This window comes from Asterias rubens, chromosome 4 (genome assembly GCF_902459465.1).
Source record: "Asterias rubens chromosome 4, eAstRub1.3, whole genome shotgun sequence".
NCBI classification, from domain to species: domain Eukaryota; kingdom Metazoa; phylum Echinodermata; class Asteroidea; order Forcipulatida; family Asteriidae; genus Asterias; species Asterias rubens.
Window position 1 is genome coordinate 9,752,388 of NC_047065.1, and position 10,502 is coordinate 9,762,889.

The window sequence follows — 10,502 nt, forward strand, 5'->3', positions numbered from 1 at the left end:
TTACTTTTTAGTGTTTAATTATTAAGACCATTACATAACACATCGAAATATATCGTTGCAGCTAATTAGACCAACTAATTGGTGCCTAATTAAACCACTTTATATGCTATGGGTTTTGTCTCATTTGAAGTTAATTTTTAGACTAAAAAATAGTGTAAGTACTCAATTTAAAACAAAATGTACTTCACATAGTTAACAAATTGTTACTTTTTAGTGATTAATCATTAAGACCATTACATAACACATCGAAATATTCCGTTGCAGCTAATTAGACCAACTAATTGGTGCCTAATTAAACCACTTTATATGTTGTGATTTTTGTCTCATTTGAAGGGAATTTTTAGACTAAAAAATAACGTAAGTAGTCACTTTAAAACAAAATGAACATTACACAATTACCAAACTGTTACTTTTTAGTGTTTAATCATTAAGACCATTACATAACACATCGAAATATTCCGTTGCAGCTAATTAGACCAATTAATTGGTGCCTAATTAAACCACTTTATATGCTATGGGTTTTGTCTCTTTTGAAGGGAATTTTTAGACTAAAAAATAGTGTAAGTAGTCACTTTAAAACAAAATGTACCTCACATAATTAACAAATTGTTACTTTTTAGTGTTTAATTATTAAGACCATTACATAACACATCGAAATATTCCGTTGCAGCTAATTAGACCAACTAATTGGTGCCTAATTAAACCACTTTATATGCTATGGGTTTTGTCTCTTTTGAAGGGAATTTTTAGACTAAAAAATAGTGTAAGTAGTCACTTTAAAACAAAATGTACCTCACATAATTAACAAATTGTTACTTTTTAGTGTTTAATTATTAAGACCATTACATAACACATCGAAATATATAGTTGCAGCTAATTAGACCAACTAATTGGTGCCTAATTAAACCACTTTATATGCTATGGGTTTTGTCTCATTTGAAGTTAATTTTTAGACTAAAAAATAGTGTAAGTACTCAATTTAAAACAAATTGTACTTCACATAGTTAACAAATTGTTACTTTTTAGTGATTAATCATTAAGACCATTACATAACACATCGAAATATTCCGTTGCAGCTAATTAGACCAATTAATTGGTGCCTAATTAAACCACTTTATATGCTATGGGTTTTGTCTCTTTTGAAGGGAATTTTGAGACTAAAAAATAGTGTAAGTAGTCACTTTAAAACAAAATGTACCTCACATAATTAACAAATTGTTACTTTTTAGTGTTTAATTATTAAGACCATTACATAACACATCGAAATATTCCGTTGCAGCTAATTAGACCAATTAATTGGTGCCTAATTAAACCACTTTATATGCTATGGGTTTTGTCTCTTTTGAAGGGAATTTTTAGACTAAAAAATAGTGTAAGTAGTCACTTTAAAACAAAATGTACCTCACATAATTAACAAATTGTTACTTTTTAGTGTTTAATTATTAAGACCATTACATAACACATCGAAATATTCCGTTGCAGCTAATTAGACCAACTAATTGGTGCCTAATTAAACCACTTTATATGCTATGGGTTTTGTCTCTTTTGAAGGGAATTTTTAGACTAAAAAATAGTGTAAGTAGTCACTTTAAAACAAAATGTACCTCACATAATTAACAAATTGTTACTTTTTAGTGTTTAATTATTAAGACCATTACATAACACATCGAAATATATCGTTGCAGCTAATTAGACCAACTAATTGGTGCCTAATTAAACCACTTTATATGCTATGGGTTTTGTCTCATTTGAAGTTAATTTTTAGACTAAAAAATAGTGTAAGTACTCAATTTAAAACAAAATGTACTTCACATAGTTAACAAATTGTTACTTTTTAGTGATTAATCATTAAGACCATTACATAACACATCGAAATATTCCGTTGCAGCTAATTAGACCAACTAATTGGTGCCTAATTAAACCACTTTATATGTTGTGATTTTTGTCTCATTTGAAGGGAATTTTTAGACTAAAAAATAACGTAAGTAGTCACTTTAAAACAAAATGTACCTCACATAATTAACAAATTGTTACTTTTTAGTGTTTAATCATCAAGACCAATACATAACACATCGAAATATATCGTTGCAGCTAATTAGACCAACTAATTGGTGCCTAATTAAACCACTTTATATGTTGTGATTTTTGTCTCATTTGAAGGGAATTTTTAGACTAATAAGTAACGTAAGTAGTCACTTTAAAACAAAATGTACCTCACATAATTAACAAATTGTTACTTTTTAGTGTTTAATTATTAAGACCATTACATAAAACATCGAAATATTCCGTTGCAGCTAATTAGACCAACTAATTGGTGCCTAATTAAACCACTTCATATGCTATAGGTTTTGTCTCTTTAGAAGGGAATTTTTAGACTAAAAAATAGTGTAAGTAGTCACTTTAAAACAAAATGTACCTCACATAATTAACAAATTGTTACTTTTTAGTGATTAATCATCAAGACCATCACATAACACTTCGAAATATTCCGTTGCAGCTAAATAGACCAATTAATTGGTGCCTAATTAAACCACTTTATATGCTATGGGTTTTGTCTCTTTTGAAGGGAATTTTTAGACTAAAAAATAGTGTAAGTAGTCACTTTAAAACAAAATGTACCTCACATAATTAACAAGTTGTTACTTTTTAGTGTTTAATCATCAAGACCATTACATAACACATTGAAATATATCGTTGCAGCTAATTAGACCAACTAATTGGTGCCTAATTAAACCACTTTATATGTTGTGATTTTTGTCTCATTTGAAGGGAATTTTTAGACTAAAAAATAACGTAAGTAGTCACTTTAAAACAAAATGTACCTCACATAATTAACAAATTGTTACTTTTTAATGTTTAATTATTAAGACCATTACATAACACATCGAAATATTCCGTTGCAGCTAATTAGACCAACTAATTGGTGCCTAATTAAACCACTTCATATGCTATGGGTTTTGTCTCTTTTGAAGGGAATTTTTAGACTAAAAAATAGTGTAAGTAGTCACTTTAAAACAAAATGTACCTCACAGAATTAACAAATTGTTACTTTTTAGTGTTTAATTATTAAGACCATTACATAACACATCGAAATATTCCGTTGCAGCTAATTAGACCAACTAATTGGTGCCTAATTAAACCACTTTATATGCTATGGGTTTTGTCTCTTTTGAAGGGAATTTTTAGACTAAAAAATAGTGTAAGTAGTCACTTTAAAACAAAATGTACCTCACATAATTAACAAATTGTTACTTTTTAGTGATTAATCATCAAGACCATCACATAACACATCGAAATATTCCGTTGCAGCTAAATATACCAACTAATTGGTGCCTAATTAAACCACTTTATATGCTATGGGTTTTGTCTCTTATGAAGGGAATTTTTAGACTAAAAAATAGTGTAAGTAGTCACTTTAAAACAAAATGTACCTCACATAATTAACAAATTGTTACTTTTTAGTGTTTAATCATCAAGACCATCACATAACACATCGAAATATATCGTTGCAGCTAATTAGACCAACTAATTGGTGCCTAATTAAACCACTTTATATGCTATGGGTTTTGTCTCATTTGAAGTTAATTTTTAGACTAAAAAATAGTGTAAGTACTCAATTTAAAACAAAATGTACTTCACATAGTTAACAAATTGTTACTTTTTAGTGATTAATCATTAAGACCATTACATAACACATCGAAATATTCCGTTGCAGCTAATTAGACCAACTAATTGGTGCCTAATTAAACCACTTTATATGTTGTGATTTTTGTCTCATTTGAAGGGAATTTTTAGACTAAAAAATAACGTAAGTAGTCACTTTAAAACAAAATGTACCTCACATAATTAACAAATTGTTACTTTTTAGTGTTTATTCATCAAGACCATTACATAACACATTGAAATATATCGTTGCAGCTAATTAGACCAACTAATTGGTGCCTAATTAAACCACTTTATATGTTGTGATTTTTGTCTCATTTGAAGGGAATTTTTAGACTAAAAAATAACGTAAGTAGTCACTTTAAAACAAAATGTACCTCACATAATCCACAAATTGTTACTTTTTAGTGTTTAATTATTAAGACCATCACATAACACATCGAAATATTTCGTTGTAGCTAATTACACCATCTAATTGGTGCCTAATTAAACCACTTTAAATGTTGTGGGTTTTGTCTCATTTGAAGAGAATTTTGTACAAAAATGTACCTCACATAATTCGTTGCAGCTCATTAGACCATGATTAGACCAACTAATTGGTGCCTAATTATACCACTTTAAATGCGGTATGTGTTTGTCTCTTTTGAAGCGTGTTCTTATATCATAGAAATAAGGTAAATAGCCCTTTAAAACAAACTGCACTTTACATAATGGTTTACAAATGGTAAATTTTTAGTATTTAATCATTAAGACCACTTCAAAACACCACTGAATATTTCCTGAACTATAATTAGTGTAACTTAATACTTTGAACTGGTAGCCTGAGTGCTCCTGGCAGATGGTCGTCAAACTAAGTTAAGGTGCCCAAGTAATTCAACGTAAACACACCCTGACTGGGTTGTTTCACTTTAATGTAATTCAATTGCGTAATGTGGTGTGGTCCGCTCAAGCTGCATTCCATGAGACAAGTGATGAGTGATCTTAAGCGGTCAATGGCACCATGCTGTCTCTATCTGGAGATGACCAAAGGGATTAAAGGAATAACACTCTAACACCATAAAGGTTTTTAACAATAAGTAAAAGTGTAATTTTTATGATTGCAGCTTGATTACAGTATTCATGTTTTTTGGTTATGTCCTTAAATACACATCGCAGTTTTGAATGACGACAAAAATGACGTTATTATCCCTGAAGAATTGTGACTGAATACATTTTTTATTAAAATTGGACGGTGACTTTAATGTTTACAGTTTAAGATATACTAATTTGAAAGTTACAAACACACGAAACTCGCACGGCTGCGGTACCTCCCGAATTTGAGTAAGAACAAAGACCTTCCTGTTAAAGAGATAATGTTGATAAATTACCCCTTCCTTTGGGGACCTTTTAAACGTACAATGTGCACTCAAACAAATTTAATTGATCCCATAAGTTTCAATCTGCGTAGTTTCGGCCTGGTGGTGTTCCGTAATACACATGAAGAGCCTTTTTCTCCGGGCTTTTTGGACAGCGCCGTTTTAAAATGAAAATCGAATGGCTAAACTTGTAAGACATGACCAGCACTTGTAATCCTAATATCCAACCTGTACGGAGGGATACTCGAAAGGAAACGGAGAGAGTCTCTCAGCCCAGCATTATTTGTTAATTATGTGAGGTACATTTTGTTTTAAAGTGACTACCTAAATTATTTCTTTGAGAAAAATTCCCTCCAAACGAGACAAAACCCACAACATATAAATTGTTTAATTAGGCACCAATTAGTTGGTCTAATTAGCTGCAACGAAATATTTCGATGTGTTATGTAATGGTCTTAATGATTAATCACTAAAAAGTAACAATTTGTTAACTATGTGAAGTACATTTTGTTTTAAATTGAGTACTTACACTATTTTTTAGTCTAAAAATTAACTTCAAATGAGACAAAACCCATAGCATATAAAGTGGTTTAATTAGGCACCAATTAGTTGGTCTAATTAGCTGCAACGATATATTTCGATGTGTTATGTAATGGTCTTAATGATTAAACACTCAAAAGTAACAATTTGTTAATTATGTGAGGTACATTTTGTTTTGAAGTGACTACTTATGTTATTTTGTAGTCTAAAAATTCCCTTCAAATGGGACAAAACCCACAACATATAAAGTGGTTTAATTAGGCACCAATTAGTTGGTCTAATTAGCTGCAACGATATATTTCAATGTGTTATGTAATGGTCTTGATGATTAAACAGTAAAAAGTAACAACTTGTTAATTATGTGAGGTACATTTTGTTTTAAAGTGACTACTTACAATATTTTTTAGTCTAAAAATTCCCTTCAAATGAGACAAAACCCACAACATATAAAGTGGTTTAATTAGGCACCAATTCGTTGGTCTAATTAGCTGCAACGATATATTTCGATGTGTTATGTAATGGTCTTAATGATTAATCACTAAAAAGTAACAATTTGTTAATTATGTGAAGTACATTTTGTTTTAAAGTGACTACTTACACTATTTTTTAGTCTAAAAATTCCCTTCAAAAGAGACAAGACCCACAACATATAGAGTGGTTTAATTACGCACCAATTAGTTGGTCTAATTAGCTGCAACGATATATTTCGATGTGTTATGTAATGGTCTTGATGATTAAACACTAAAAACTAACAACTTGTTAATTATGTGAGGTACATTTTGTTTTAAAGTGACTACCTACACTATTTTTTAGTCTAAAAATTCCCCTCAAATGAGACAAAACCCACAACATATAAAGTGGTTTAATTAGGCACCAATTAGTTGGTCTATTTAGCTGCAACGGAATATTTCGATGTGTTATGTGATTGTCTTGATGATTAAACACTAAAAAGTAACAATTCGTTAATTATGTGAAGTACATTTTGTTTTAAAGTGACTACTTACACTATTTTTTAGTCTAAAAATTCCCTTCAAATGAGACAAAACCGACAACATATAGAGTGGTTTAATTAGGCACCAATTAGTTGGTCTAATTAGCTGCAACGATATATTTCAATGTGTTATGTAATGTTCTTAATGATTAATTACTAAAAAGTAACAATTAGTTAATTATGTGAGGTACATTTTGTTTTAAAGTGATTACTTACACTATTTTTTAGTCTAAAAATTCCCTTCAAAAGAGACAAGACCCACAACATATAGAGTGGTTTAATTACGCACCAATTAGTTGGTCTTATTAGCTACAACGATATATTTCGATGTGTTATGTAATGGTCTTGATGATTAAACACTAAAAACTAACAACTTGTTAATTATGTGAGGTACATTTTGTTTTAAAGTGACTACTTACACTATTTTTTAGTCTAAAAATTCCCTTCAAATGAGACAAAACCCACAACATATAAAGTGGTTTAATTAGGCACCAATTAGTTGGTCTATTTAGCTGCAACGAAATATTTCGATGTGTTATGTGATGGTCTTGATGATTAAACACTAAAAAGTAACTATTTGTTAATTATGTGAGGTACATTTTGTTTTAAAGTGACTACTTACACTATTTTTTAGTCTAAAAATTCCCCTCAAATGAGACAAAACCCACAACATATAAAGTGGTTTAATTAGGCACCAATTAGTTGGTCTAATTAGCTGCAACGATATATTTCGATGTGTTATGTAATGGTCTTGATGATTAAACACTAAAAAGTAACAATTTGTTAATTATGTGAAGTACATTTTGTTTTAAAGTGACTACTTACACTATTTTTTAGTCTAAAAATTCCCTTCAAATGAGACAAAACCGACAACATATAGAGTGGTTTAATTAGGCACCAATTAGTTGGTCTAATTAGCTGCAACGATATATTTCAATGTGTTATGTAATGTTCTTAATGATTAATTACTAAAAAGTAACAATTAGTTAATTATGTGAGGTACATTTTGTTTTAAAGTGATTACTTACACTATTTTTTAGTCTAAAAATTCCCTTCAAAAGAGACAAAACCCATAGCATATAAAGTGGTTTAATTAGGCACCAATTAGTTGGTCTATTTAGCTGCAACGGAATATTTCGATGTGTTATGTGATGGTCTTGATGATTAAACATTAAAAAGTAACAATTTGTTAATTATGTGAAGTACATTTTGTTTTAAAGTGACTACTTACACTATTTTTTAGTCTAAAAATTCCCTTCAAAAGAGACAAAACCCACAACATATAAAGTGGTTTAATTAGGCACCAATTAGATGGTGTAATTAGCTGCAACGGAATATTTCGATGTGTTATGTGATGGTCTTGACGATTAAACACTAAAAAGTAACAATTTGTTAATTATGTGAGGTACATTTTGTTTTAAAGTGACTACTTACACTATTTTTTAGTCTAAAAATTCCCTTCAAATGAGACAAAACCGACAACATATAGAGTGGTTTAATTAGGCACCAATTAGTTGGTCTAATTAGCTGCAACGATATATTTCAATGTGTTATGTAATGTTCTTAATGATTAATTACTATAAAGTAACAATTAGTTAATTATGTGAGGTACATTTTGTTTTAAAGTGACTACCTAAATTATTTCTTTGAGAAAAATTCCATCCAAACGAGACAAAACCCACAACATATAAAATGGTTTAATTAGGCACCAATTAGTTGGTGTAATTAGCAGCAGGGTGGATATGTGCGCATTACAAGTCTTATTATTATTATATTTCGATGTGTTATGAAATGGTCTTAATGATTAAACACTAAAAAGTAACAATTTGTTAATTATGTGAGGTACATTTTGTTTTAAAGTGACTACCTAAATTATTTCTTTGAGAAAAATTCCCTCCAAACGAGACAAAACCCACAACATATATAGAGAGGTTTAATTAGGCACCAATTCGTTGGTCTAATTAGCTGCAACGGAATATTTCAATGTGTTATGAAATGGTCTTAATGATTAATCACTAAAAAGTAACAATTTGTTAATTATGTGAAGTACATTTTGTTTTAAAGTGACTACTTACGTTATTTCTTTGATTAAAAATTCCCTTCAAATGAGACAAAACCCATACCCTATAAATGGGTGTCATTATGATTAATTTGTTGGTTTAATTAGCTTCAACGGAATATTTCGATGTGATATGAAATGGTCTTAATAATTAACCACTAAAATTAATTTTGTGTTAATTATGCGAGGTAAATTGCGTTTTAAAGTGACTACTTTTGCTATTAACAAAAAACACAAAATAAATGTAATTAGGAACTAATTAGTGGGCCTAGTAAAGCTGCAATGGAATATTAATTTAGTGTCTAAAAGATTTAACACTAAATTTATTATCTGTGGATCATATTAGGTACATTTTGTTCAATGCAGTGTTTATTATTATTTTTTATGTTTAAAACAACTGATATTCAGAAAGTCGATATGTAACCATTAAAGTTTGATGGATCGACTAAAGCATTAAAAATTCAATTATCTTAACCCAATTTGGCCTACATTTTGTTACTATGACCAAAATTAAAAAAAAAAAAAACATTCAAAATTGCCATGATTTTACAAAATTTAAGAAATAGTGGCTTATGTGTGTGAACAACTTAGGAAATCCTGTCGCTTCGTGAAACTACTTTGGTAATGAAATTCGCGGCTGGCGTGGCGGCTCGAATTAGCGGCTGGACTTTTCGGCCGTAAATTGAGAATTCGCGGCTGGGAATTCGCGGCGGGGAATTCGCGGCTGAGAATTCGCGGCTAGCTTCAGCTTGGTCATAGTCTTGGGTCAAGACTACATGTAGTGCAGCTTCAAGGAAAAGTGTACCACTTGCAACAATCATGAAGGCTGCAGGATGGTCGATATCATCGACGTTTGCTAAGTTTTATGATAAACCTGTTGAGGATACAGGGGAATATAATTGTTTTGCTGAGAGTATACTCAGTCATTCTGCTTTTTCACAGAAGTGTGATAGAATGAAATTGAAGTTTAATTTTGATTCTACCGAGTAACCACTAGCACTTAAGGATTTAATTACGCTCCCTCCCTCTTTAGGGTGACTATAAAATTGTCATTACAAATAATAATATTTGACACTCCCTCCCAATGAACTGCAAAAAGCTCATTTGTATTGTCTACAAAAATGCTCTGGGTGTGGACCTTGGGGCTCACTTATATAGGGAGAGGATTCCTTTTAACAAAGAACTCTCTCAAGTGTGACGACGAAATACCGGTGGCAGGTGCAATCTCACGTCCTTCAGTGCTCTAGTATAGTAGTGGTTACTCGGTATAATCAAAATTAAACTTCAATTTCATTCTATTACATTTCGTTTAATTGAGAAATTTTGAGGAGGGCATTGTGTCATCCCTTGCCCACAGGATTTATGCCCATACAGGGACACAGGTTTTCGTCTTACACAGTGCAAAACTTGGGCTTCATGATAAAGGTGGTCAAAAGGGTGTTCTGTATCTGTATCTGTTGGGGGTGGGGGGGGGGGGGGACATTTGCTATGTGTCCTCAAAGGTGGGGGACATGTCCCCCTGTCCCCCTCCCCGGATTGACGCCCATGCTCACGCTCACAAAATCTCATACACCGTCCGCTTCCTATTTCAAATATGGAAATGGGTTAAAATTGCTCAATGTGAGAGGAAAGTGGTAGACCTACTAAGTACTAGCATACGTTATTGCAAACCGAGCATAATGAAAAACCCAATAGGCGCCGCTCATATTTTGGGCTTTGTCAAGGGGCCGCCTGGGATATGCAGACTAGTTTGGGAGGCAGCTCTATAACTATTAACCCTTGAGTTGCCCATTGGCAAAAATGGCTGATGATCGAAACTGTTGCGTTCATTGAAATTCAAACTGTGACTTTCTGAACGTTCGACGTCGTCATCAGGAGCCAGCCCAGTACCAGT